Source organism: Bufo bufo, chromosome 1 (assembly GCF_905171765.1).
Source record: "Bufo bufo chromosome 1, aBufBuf1.1, whole genome shotgun sequence".
Lineage (NCBI taxonomy): Eukaryota > Metazoa > Chordata > Amphibia > Anura > Bufonidae > Bufo > Bufo bufo.
In genome coordinates this window covers 120817838-120831315 of record NC_053389.1, presented here as the reverse complement: position 1 = coordinate 120831315, position 13478 = coordinate 120817838, and positions in this window count along the sequence as shown.

The following is a 13478-nucleotide window of genomic DNA, read 5'->3' as shown; positions in this document are numbered from 1 at the left end:
GCCGCCCAGCGCGTCCCTCCAGCCCGCCCATCTCCTGCTGAATGCGATCCTCCCTGTGAGCGTATGTATTCGGCGCATGCGCGGTGAATGTCTGACCGCTTTCTGCTCAGACATCTCCACTGCGCCTGTTCCTCTGAGCACTATGACGTCATCGGCGCAGGCGCAGTGGAGATGTCTAAGCAGGGAAGCGGTCAGACATTCACCGCGCATGCGCCGAATACATACGCTTACAGGGAGGATCGCATTCCGGAGGAGATGGGCGGGCTGGAGGGACGCGCTGGGCGGCAGCATTTTGTGAAGGTAGACCGAGCCTCTAGGTGCTAATGACGCCCCCATAGCACCTAGAGGCTCATTAGCATATCTATATAAGTTCTTTTTTTAGCGAAACGGCTGCCCCAAAAGCTATTATATTAGGATGGTTGGGCAGAGCAGACACTAGCGGATCGCTAGTGTCTGAAGGCTAATTATGTGAAAACGAAGTGGTAGAAACCCTTTAATAAATAACCTCCAAATTGTCCATGAGATTTGTCTACTATCATGCACTTTGCTGGTAATGTACAGTATTACACTGCAGTTTCTCCTCACAAAATCCGCATGGAAAAACCGTGTGTAATCCACACTGTGTAGCCACCCTAAGGGTTCCTGCACATGATACAGATGACATACATTTTTTCCTCACAGGTTTACGTGCTGAAAAACCACAGTGTCATACAGTACCAGCAAAGTGTATGAGATCAGACAAACCTCTTGTACTCTTTACATTTTTCTTCCATGGGGAAATTGGCCTGTTGTGGGGGATTTAGAAATCTGCAGCGTGTCAATTGTGCGATTTTTTTATGAGAATTTTCAATGCAAGGGATAAATCAGTGGCAAAACTGCATCATATCCGCACCAAGAACCGCAAGTAATACGTGTTTTTTTTGTGTATTTTCTGCAGAGCTCACCCTTGAGCTAAGTTTACACAGAGGATTTTCGGCGCAGGTTTCAGTGGTCAAACTGCCATTGCTTTCAGTATGAGGTTGAGCCACAGTTCATGCATCCGAGGGCTTTTGCTGCTTGATTTGCAAGATCATGCCAAGAATGTACAGGTCTATTCTTGGCACGGTTATCGCATGGACTGCTCGGAAAGCCGCAGTGGGAGCCATCTTGTGGTTTAAACCTAAACCTAGAGCGGGTCCGTATGAAAGACTACAGCAGAGACCGCAGCACAGATTTCTAAATCCGCAGAGCAGGTAAATTTCTGCATGGACGAAAACATAGGGGGTCATTTATGAAATCAGATATGTTAGTTTTGTGGCGTAAAAAAGTTGCAAGTCGTGGAAACTGCGAAATTTCCAAAGCAACTGCAACGTTTCTATGACAACTGCGACATTTTTGCAATATTTCGTGTTCCTCCCCACTGTCCACAGTGGTCTATGTTAAACAGCTAAACATTAGATTAGACCCGGATTACGGCTCATTTACTATGTGCGATTTTTGCAAAAGCAGTGTGGGGATTCGCTCTGGTAGTTAGGACTAGCGGATGCAGTATAGAGGCAAAGTACACAGTTCTTGAATCAAACAGCGGTGTTTATTCACACATTGGTGTATCACAAAACGCAGATAAAGTGTATCACAAAACGCAGGTGGCTTGGTGTTTGTTCACACACAAGGAAATTGCATAAACAATAAAAGTCACCTTTTCTCCTGGGTGTTAATTCACACCCTGTTAGCCGTTCAGCCTCATCAAGTCCATAGGTGGCCTGTTCGCCTTTAGAGGGGCCTGAGTCCTCCAGCCCTGCTCAAACCTCAAATCCCAGCACAGCCCTCAGTTCACAGCACACAGACTCCTGAGCTCCACTGTCAGAGGGAGGTAAATCCACACCTGGCAGTGCTGGCTGGTTTTTATGCCTGACAAAACCCAGCCTGGAACATGGGGAGTAGTCACCCACCCAGCACTTTGACTACTCACAGTAAGAGCCGTTCCGGGTCAGCTATGACAGCCATGCTAAATCTCAAGGTGTCAATTAGCAATAGCTGCTGCTGACACATAAAATACCGGCTCTTACTTCACCGAGGCCAGGAACCTCGGTGACACATACCTTCCATCCACGATGATTCCAGGTACCTTCTTACAGTAGCTAAAAAATCGCAACCCATGCCAGGCAACCCCTTGGTCTACTTTTATACCTAATGGTGTAAACCACATTACACTCACCCCACATCCGTATATTATTAAGGTGTACCAGTTCATAAATTTGGTGCAGACACACAAAGCAAAGCCAGACTGACATAAAAAAAAAACTTAACCCCTTCATGACATCTGCCATACATGTACAGCGGATGTCTAGTCTTTAAAGATGATACCTGCTCCGGAGCAGGGCAAGAGCAATAATTTTTTATCACGAGTGTACAAAATGCATTAAATCGTATTGCACCCGCACGATAAAAACTGAACAACTGAACGAGATTGCAGACAAAACTGAATTACTTTGTTTGCGAAATCGCGCATTTTTCACTAAACACATTCGCAGCGCATCCAGACCTAATCCGGATACGCTCGTCTGCAGGGGGCCTTAGGCTTCTAGGCTCATTACTTGTATATTACAATTTAGGCCAGCAGGTGGCAGCACCGAATTGTAATATAGCTATTTCTGTATAGGATAATCAAGAAAATTCTATTAACCTATATAAATAGCAATCTGATGATTGCATGTAGTGGAAGGAAAAACAAACGAACCAGCACCTCCATAATAAGTAAATTTGAGAACGTAGGTGGCTGAAACACAATGTGATTAGAACTACAAGTAACAGCACACTGCTAGTCAATTGCACAAAGATATAATCAAATACTAAATGAAAAATAAGCTGCTTGGTGGCCATACTTACTGCAAGGGCAGTTAGAAGCTCTTTGCGCATATACCGTAATTGATCAAAAATATGTTGGGCCCATCTACCAAACGACAAGGTGGCTTCTCATCAGATGGGGCCTATTCTAACATGCCTCTCCTGGGCTTACAGCCTACAATCTGGGCAAAGTAGCACCCAGGTATATCCTACACATGCCTCTCCCAGGCTGTGAGCCTGCAGTATGGGCAAAGTAGAATACAGCTATACAATCTTTCTAATTAAAAGCACATGGTAAATGGGTGGTGGTGCACAGTTCAAACTCACTGCAGTGGCAGTGACAATAGGAAAGAAAAACAAACGAACCAGCACCTCCATAATAAGTAGATTTGAGAACGCAGGTGCACGCAGGTACCTTGGCTGAAACACAATGTGATTAGTAGAACTACAAGTAACAGCACACTGCTAGTCAATTGCACAAAGATATAAGCAAATACTAAATGAAAAATATATTGCGCAAAGAGCTTCTAACTGCCCTTGCAGTGCCACCAGTGCAGAGCTTGCTCAGGAATGGCAGCAGGCAGGTGTGAGCGCATCTGCACGCACAGTGAGGCGAAGACTTTTGGAAGATGGCCTGGTGTCAAGAAGGGCAGCAAAGAAGCCACTTCTTTCCAAAAAAAAACATCAGGGACAGATTGATCTTCTGCAGAAAGTATGGTGAATGGACTGCTGAGGACTGGGGCAAAGTCATATTCTCAGATGAAGCCTCTTTCCGATTGTTTGGGGCATCTGGAAAAAGGCTTGTCCAGAGAAGAAAAGGTGAGCGCTACCATCAGTCCTGTGTCATGCCAACAGTAAAGCATCCTGAGACCATTCATGTGTGGGGTTGCTTCTCATCCAAGGGAATGGGCTCACTCACAATTTTGCCCAAAAAACACAGCCATGAATAAAGAATGGTACCAAAACACCCTCCAACAGCAACTTCTTCCAACAATCCAACAACAGTTTGGTGAAGAACAATGCATTTTCCAGCACGATGGAGCACCGTGCCATAAGGCAAAAGTGATAACTAAGTGGCTCGGGGACCAAAACATTGACATTTTGTGTCCATGGCCTGGAAACTCCCCAGATCTTAATCCCATTGAGAACTTGTGGTCAATGCTCAAGAGGCGGGTGGACAAACAAAAACCCACTAATTCTGACAAACTCCAAGAAGTGATTATGAAAGAATGGGTTGCTATCAGTCAGGAATTGGCCCAGAAGTTGATTGAGAGCATGCCCAGTCGAATTGCAGAGGTCCTGAAAAAGAAGGGCCAACACTGCAAATACTGACTCTTTGCATAAATGTCATGTAATTGTCGATAAAAGTCTTTGAAATGTATGAAGTGCGTGTAATTATATTTCACTACATCACAGAAACAACTGAAACAAAGATCTAAAAGCAGTTTAGCAGCAAACTTTGTGAAAACGAATATTTTTGTCATTCTTAAAACTTTTGGTCACGACTGTAACAGCGTTCTATTACCACCTCTCCTAGGTAACAGGTATATGATCAATTATCCAACATTTCAAGTCTTTCTCTGAATGATTCAGGTCTCTGAAGTGTTTAGGGACAGGTAAGTCATGTAGTTTTTTACGTATGGACAGTCGGTGATTGTTTAGCTGTGTTTTCAAATCTGTGGAGGTCTCGCCCACATATAGTAGCTTGCAGGGACATGTTAGTATATAAATAACAAAATTCGAATCACATGTAAGATGGTAGCGAATCGGGCATATCACTCCCGTATCTGAATGTATAAACCTACTGCCCTTGCAAATATAATGACAATTGACACAGCACAGGCACGGAAAACTTCCTAAGCCCGGCCGTGTCAATGTGGTTTGAGTAATTCCCTTCTTGGGGCCAATATCGGCCCGCATCAGCTGGTCACGTAGATTTTTCGAACGACGAAATGAGAACAATGGGGGGGATTTAAATTCTGCAATATTGCCCAGACACCCTCGCAATATCCCTCAATGGCATCTGATGATCCGATTAATGTCCATACTACATTCCCTGTACGTAGAACTAAACGGAATTCTAGTATGCATTTGTATAGATTGTTTATTGGTCAATGTGTCCTTCCTTTCAATTGTTCGTACCTTTTCCATTTGTGTTCTCAATAGATCACGTGGATATCCTCTTTTCCTAAACCTTTCAGCCATAACATCCAATGTGTTATCAAGTGTATTAGGTTCTGAAACTATACGCTTTGCCCTTAAAAACTCTGAGTATGGAAGATGCTTCACCATACTCCTAGAATGGTTACTGTCAAAACGTAAAGTCATATTTTTGTCTGTAGGTTTAGTATACAATTGAGTATACAGTCTCCCATCCAGGTATCTAACCGTGGTGTCCAGAAATTGTATTTCTGGACTCGAGTGTACCAAAGTGAATTGTAGGTCATTATTCACATTGTTAAGTGTAGTATGAATATCCATCAATTGAGATAGTTCACTTGTCCATATGAGGAAGATGTCGTCGATGTAAAGTGGTGGGACAGATAGATGACATCCTCCTCAAACATTCTCATGAAAATATTAGCATATGTTGGTGCCACATGTGACCCCATCGCCACACCTCGTATCTGCTTGTAATATGTGTCCTGAAACAAAAAGTAATTCTGTCTCAGGACAATATCAAGCAGTCGGATAATAAAATCACTGGCAGCTGTAGATAGCGTAGACATGTCTAGCATACGTTTCACTGCTAAAATACCTAAATTGTGATCTATAGAGGTATATAATGATGTTACATCAAATGAGGCTAAAATGATCTCATGTGAATCAGATAATTCCACCGCCTCCAATTTACACAAAAAATCCATTGTATCACATACATATGACTCACCGCCTGTAGAAAAATTACACAATATCTTATCCAAGAATATGGCCAGATGACTGAAGATAGAGTCTGACCCTGACACCAGGTGACCGGGTGGGTCAATTAATGTCTTGTGAATCTTAGGTAGTGCATATATCACAGGTGTGACAGGATGGACCACCGTAAGATATTCACAAAGATCATCATCGACCACCCCCGCCCCAACTGCATCAGATAGACACACCCCAATCATTCTGGCAATATCAAACTTTGGATCAGAGTGAATAACCTGATACACATTAGCATCACTTAATTGTTGCATAATTTCAGCCACATATTTGTGTGTATCCATAATGACCACAGCACCTCCCTTATCAGCCGGTTTCACTGTAAGGAGGGGGTCCTTCCTCAATTGATTCAATGCCTCCACCTCTAATTTGGTAAGATTAGGATGCTTAAATCCCTTAGGCCTCATGCACACGACCGTTGTGTGCATCCGTGGCCGTTGTGCCGGTATCCGGTTTTTTTTCGCGGACCCATTGACTTTCAATGGGTCCGTGGAAAAATCTGAAAATGCACCGTTTTGCAGGCGCATCCATGATTCGTGTTTCCTGTCCGTTAAAAAAATATGACCTGTCCTATTTTTTTGACGGACAACGGTTCGCGGACCCATTCAAGTCAATGGGTCCGTGAAAGAACACGGATGCACACAAGATTGGCATCCCCGTCCGTGATCTGTGGCCGTAGGTTACTTTCATACAGACGGATCCGAAGATCCGTCTGCATAAAAGCTTTTTCAGAGATGAGTTTTCACTTCGTGAAAACTCATATCCGACAGTATATTCTTAAACAGAGGCGTTCCCATAGTGATGGGGACGCTTCTAGTTAGAATATACTAAGAACTGTGTACATGACTGCCCCCTGCTGCCTGGCAGCACCCTATCTCTTACAGGCTGCACCTGAGGGGTTAATTGTGCATATCATAGCCCCCTATAAGAGATCAGGGGCTGCCAGGCAGCAGGGAACAGACCCCCCTCCCTCCCCAGTTTTGATTTCATTGGTGTCCAGTGCGGCCCTCCCTGGCCCCCCCTCCCTCCCTCTATTGTATTATTTTCATTGGTGGCACAGTGTGCGGCCCCCCCCCCCGGCCCCCCCTCCCTCCCTCTATTGTATTATTTTCATTGGTGGCACAGTGTGCGGCCCCCCCCGGCCCCCCTCCCTCCCTCCCTCTATTGTATTATTTTCATTGGTGGCACAGTGTGCGGCCTCCCCTTAGGGCTCTTTCACACTTGCGTTGTCCGGATCCGTCGTGTACTCCATTTGCCGGAAGTGCCCGCCGGATCCGTAACACCGCAAGTGAACTGAAAGCATTTGAAGACTGATCCGTCTTCAAAATGCGTTCAGTGTTACTATGGCAGCCAGGACGCAATTAAAGTCCTGGTTGCCATAGTAGTAGTGGGGAGCGGGGAGCAGTATACTTACCGTCCGTGCGGCTCCCGGGGCGCTCCAGAATGACGTCAGAGCGCCCCATGCGCATGGATGACGTGATCCATGCGATCACGTCATCCATGCGCGTGGGGCGCCCTGACGTCACTCTGAAGCGCCCCGGGAGCCGCACGGACGGTAAGTATACTGCTCCCCCGCTCCCCACTACACTTTACCATGGCAAACAGAACTTTAGCGTCCTGGCAGCCATGGTAACCATTCAGAAAAAGCTAAGCGTCAGATCCGGTAATGCGCCGAAACAACGTTTAGCTTAAGGCCGGATCCGGATTAATGCCTTTCAATGGGCATTAATTCCGGATCCGGCCTTGCGGCAAGTGTTCAGGATTTTTGGCCGGAGCAAAAAGCGCAGCATGCTGCGGTATTTTCTCCGGCCAAAAAACGTTCCGGTCCTGAACTGAAGACATCCTGATGCATCCTGAACGGATTTCTCTCCATTCAGAATGCATTGGGATAATCCTGATCAGGATTTTTCCGGCATAGAGCCCCGACGACGGAACTCTATGCCGGAAAAGAACGACGTAAGTGTGAAAGGGCCTAACTTAGCAATATTAGAAGCATCATACTTACCAGCTGCGCTGTCTGTGACCGGCCGGGAGCTCCTCCTACTGGTAAGTGACAGATCATTAAGCAATGCGCCGCACAGACCTGTCACTTACCAGTAGGAGGAGCTTCCGGCCGGTCACAGACAGCGCAGCAGGTAAGTATGATGCTTCAAATATTGCTAAGTAACCATGGCAACCAGGACTGCAGTAGCGTCCTGGTTGCCATGGTTACCGATCGGAGCCCCAGCGATTAAACTGGGACTCCGATCGGAACTCTCCGCTGCCACCAATGATCGGGGAAGGGGTGGGGAGAGGGGAGGCCGCACACTGGCCATCAATGATATTAATACAATAGAGGGGGGGCCGGGGGGGGGCGCACACTGGCCACCAATGATAATACAATAGAGGGAGGGAGGGGGGGCTGGGGGGGGCGCACACTGGCCACCAATGATAATACAATAGAGGGAGCGAGGGGGGCCAGGGGGGCGCACACTGGCCACCAATGATAATACAATAGAGGGAGGGAGGGGGGGCCGGGGGGCGCACACTGGCCACCAATGATAATACAATAGAGGGAGGGAGGGGGGGCAGGGGGGGGCGCACACAGGCCACCAATGATAATACAATAGAGGGAGGGAGGGGAGCCGCACACTGGCCACCAATGATATTCAAACTGGGGAGGGAGGAGGGTGTGCCCCCTGCTGCCTGGCAGCCCCTGATCTCTTACAGGGAGCTATGATGCGCACAATTAACCCCTTCAGGTGCGGCACCTGAGAGGTTAGTTGTGCACATCACAGCCCCCTGTAAGAGATCGGGTGCTGCCAGGCAGCAGGGGACAGTCATGTACACAGTTCTCAGTATATTCTAACTTGAAGCGTCCCCATCACCATGGAAACGCCTCTGTGTTAGAATATACTGTCGGATCTGAGTTTCACGATCTAACTCAAATCCGATGGTATATTCTAACATAGAGGCGTTCCCATGGTGATGGGGACGCTTCAAGTTAAAATATACCATCGGATTGGAGAAAACTCCGATCCTATGGTATATTAACTCCTGACTTTACATTGAAAGTCAATGGGGGACGGATCCGTTTGCAATTTCACCATATTGTGTAAACGTCAAACGGATCCGTCCACATTGACTTGCATTGTAAGTCAGGACGGATCCGTTTGGCTCCGCACGGCCAGGCGGACACCAAAACGACATTTTTTTCATGTCCGTGGATCCTCCAAAAATCAAGGAAGACCCACGGACGAAAAAACGGTCACAGATCACGGACCAACGGAACCCCGTTTTGCGGACCGTGAAAAAATACTGTCGTGTGCATGAGGCCTTACTATCATGTGTGGATTTCAAACCTGAAATATCAGTTTTAACAGCAGACATAAATGCATCAACAGCTGGTTCATTAACACATGGTGTAAACCATCTCTTTATGGACAAATTTAACATCCTCAAAGATAATTCACTGGTTTGTGGAGTCTCACTTCGTGATTTATTGCTAAACCAGATCTTAAGTTTTATATTACGAAAAAATGCATTTAAGTCAGAATCTAAATCAAACCAATTCATCAAGTCATTAGGGTAAAAAGAAAGTCCCTTACTGAGGACACTCACTTGTGCTGGTGTAAGTATCTTAGAGCAGCGGTCCCCAACCGCCGGGCCGCGGCCCAGGACCGGGCCGTGGAAGATTGTTAGCCAGGCCGCGGCGATCAGGGCAGTCTTTAACTCTGTACTAATGAAGCGCTTCCATTATGGAAGCGCTTCATTAGTACAGAAGGACCAGGGAGCGGTGAAGGATCTGTACTCACCGCTTCCTGGTCCTCGGCTCGTCTATCGGCTGTGCAGGGCTGCGCACAGCGCGAGGTCGCTCTGTGACCTCACGCTGTGCGCCGCTATACACAGCCAGCCGACAGCAGAATGAAGAGGATCGCGATGGTGACCAGGAGCAGGAGAGGTAAGTGTTTTTTTATTTTATTTTATTTGATTTGCACTGATGGCTGACCTGGGGGACATGGGGCTGACATGGGGGCTTATGGGCTGGCTGACATGGGGGGCTTATAGGCTGGCTGACATGGGGGGCTTATGAGCTGGCTGACATGGGGGGCTTATGGGCTGGCTGACATGGGGGGCTTATGGGCTGGCTGACATGGGGGGCTTATGGGCTGGCTGACATGGGGGCTTATGGGCTGGCTGACATGGGGGGCTTATGAGCTGGCTGACATGGGGGGCTTATGGGCTGGCTGACATGGGGGGCTTATGGGCTGGCTGACATGGGGGGCTTATGGGCTGGCTGACATGGGGGGCTTATGGGCTGGCTGACATGGGGGGCTTGTGGGCTGGCTGACATGGGGGGCTTATGGGCTGGCTGACATGGGGGGCTTATGGGCTGGCTGACATGGGGGGCTTATGAGCTGGCTGACATGGGGGGCTTATGGGCTGGCTGACATGGGGGGCTTATGGGCTGGCTGACATGAGGAGCTAATGGGGGGGGCTTATGGCTGACATGAAGGGCTAATGGGGGCTTATGGCTGACATGAGGGGCTAATGGGGGGCTTATGGCTGACATGAGGGGCTAATGGGAGGCTTATGGCTGACATGAGGGGCTAATGGGGGGGCTTATGGCTGACATGAGGGGCTAATGGGGGGCTTATGGCTGACATGAAGGGCTAATGGGGGCTTATGGCTGACATGAGGGGCTAATGGGGGGCTTATGGCTGACATGAAGGGCTAATGGGGGGCTTATGGCTGACATGAAGGGCTAATGGGGGCTTATGGCTGACATGAGGGGCTAATGGGGGGCTTATGGCTGACATGGGGGGCTTATGGCTGACATGAGGGGCTAATGGGGGGCTTATGGCTGACATGGGGGGCTTATGGCTGACATGAGGGGCTAATGGGGGACTTATGGCTGACATGAGGGGCTAATGGGGGACTTATGGCTGACTTGGGGGGTTTATGGCTGACATTGGGGGGGGGTGTATGGCTGACATTGGGGGCTGATAGATGGCTAAAGGTTTGGTGGTTGATCTGAGCCATTGGGGGTCTAATCTGAGGTCTGATTAACATTGGGGGTCTGATTGCTGGTCTGACCTGAGGTGTAATGAAAAATATTTTTTTCTTATTGTTCTCCTCTAAAACCTAGGTGCATCTTATAGGGCGAAAAATACGGTACAGTGCAGCAGAGACCAGTGCAGCAGAGACCAGTGCAGCAGAGACCAGTGCAGCAGAGACCATAGTCAGTTTATATAGTCATTATATAGTGTTATATATTTTAATATGCACATTTGTGTTTTGTTATGCGCGTGAATCAGTCGGTCCCGCCCACCCACTAAGCCCCGCCCCAGAACTCCGCCCCCTCCCCTCCCCCCCCCCCCCCCAACCGGTTCCTGGGAAAATTGTCTTGCATGAAACCGGTCCTTGGTGCAAAAAAGGTTGGGGACCACTGTCTTAGAGGACAGATTGACCACTGTCATTTCTTCCTGGATGCCTGGGGTTTGCTGACTGCTGTGCGTATTTTGTTGTTCCTCAATTTTCCGGGTTCTTCGATATCTACGGCCGCCCCTTCTGGTGCGAGCTAGTCTCTGGACGTTTTGATGGATATGTTGCATAAAAAAGGAATCTGTTCAGATGTAGATGGCGGGACATTCCTTTTCCGCTTTCTAACATCCCTTTGAAAAGTATTGCTACTGTCCGATTGCCATATATACACATTGCCCTTTTTATAATCATCAAAGTCCCTGTTCCATTTGGAACGTTTCACTTCAGATTCCATCTGGAATTTCTGCAATTGTGTGATTAAATTGTCCTTGAAATGTTTAAAGTCCTCCTCAGACATTAGTGTAGTCAAAGAATGCTCAATGTCTGTCAGATCAACATTATTAATAGATAATTCATGTTGCAGATATTCATTATTGAGAAGGATAAAATCCAAAGAATACCTGTTAGAGAGTGTCTCAAACCTCTTGCAGAATACCGGACTACCCGAAAACAGGTTAGGGCGTAGATGTGACCTCACCCCACGCGGTATCCATTAAGCTTTATGGTATTCTCCAAGGGTGGTCATATGCAAACGCAGAGATGCAGCTTTTCTTGATAGAAATTCATATTTCTTCTTTAACTCTTTGACCAAAGAAGTGTTCAGAAAGGTGGCATCTCCCTCAATGCCCCGTAAAATGCGCTCCGTTGACTCCTGAGTATAAGTGAAACCACATAGCGGATCCATATTAAATCGCAAAAAAAAAAAAGGCTAAATATTGCAGTGGTCGTGCTCAGCCAAAAAGTTCAAAATATATAGAATGAAAAAATGGCAGCACTGACTATCCAAATTACAAATGGGTGCTATGTCCCAGGGTACAGGCTAAATGATCCAAAACATAAAATGGAAAAATGGACAGCACTTCCAAAAATATAAAAACGTGAAAAATGTATTTACCCATGTGGCTTTGCTTTGCTTGAGAAAGGCTTTATGGATGAGCCGAAATGTTGCTGTATTGTACCACATGGGTAAATACATTTTTCACGTTTTTATATTTTTGGAAGTGCTGTCCATTTTTCCATTTTATATATATATATATATATATATATATTGTGGTGATTCGCTCTGGTAGTTAGGATAATCGGGCGCAGTACAGAGGCAAAGTACAAGTTCGTAATGCCAAAAACAAAACATCACTTTGGCAGTGTTGGTGTTACTTCACACCCAATGGCAAGTTAATATAACAATAGTCACCTTGGTGGCAGTTCTGCCTCAGGAAGTTCAAATACAGGCTTTAGACGGCCTGTTCCCCTGACACACGGGTCTCCGATCTCCAGCCCAGCACAGGCCTCAGATCCCAGCACACAGACCTCCTAAGCTCCACTGTCAGACGGAGGTAATCCTCTCCACCGGCAGTGCTGGCTAGTTTTATGCCTGATAAAACCCGGCCTGGAATGAGGGGAGTAGTCACCCACCCAGCATTTTGACTACTCCCAGTAAGAGCTATCCCGGATCAGCTATTACAGCCATGCTAAGTACCAAGGTGTTAAACAGCAACTGCTGCTGACACATAAAAACCGTCTATTACTCCACCGAGGCCAGGAACCTTGGTGACACGTACCTATCATCCACGATGATTCCTTGTACCTTCTTACTATTTATATATACACTCACCTAAAGAATTATTAGGAACACCATACTAATACTGTGTTGGACCCCCTTTTGCCTTCAGAACTGCCTTAATTCTAAGTGGCATTGATTCAACAAGGTGCTGATAGCATTCTTTAGAAATGTTGGCCCATATTGATAGGATAGCATCTTGCAGTTGATAGAGATTTGAGGGATGCACATCCAGGGCACGAAGCTCCCGTTCCACCACATCCCAAAGATGCTCTATTGGGTTGAGATCTGGTGACTGTGGGGGCCATTTTAGTACAGTGAACTCATTGTCATGTTCAAGAAACCAATTTGAAATGATTCGAGCTTTGTGACATGGTGCATTATCCTGCTGGAAGTAGCCATCAGAGGATGGGTACATGGTGGTCATGAAGGGATGGACATGGTCAGAAACAATGCTCAGGTAGCCCATGGCATTTAAACGATGCCCAATTGACACTAAGGGGCCTAAAGTGTGCCCAGAAAACATCCCCCACACCATTACACCACCACCAGCCTGCACAGTGGTAACAAGGTGTCACGAGGGTATCGAGAACCACGCCTGACTCCGTTATACCCGGGGTCAGGAAGTCGCAGCGGTTGG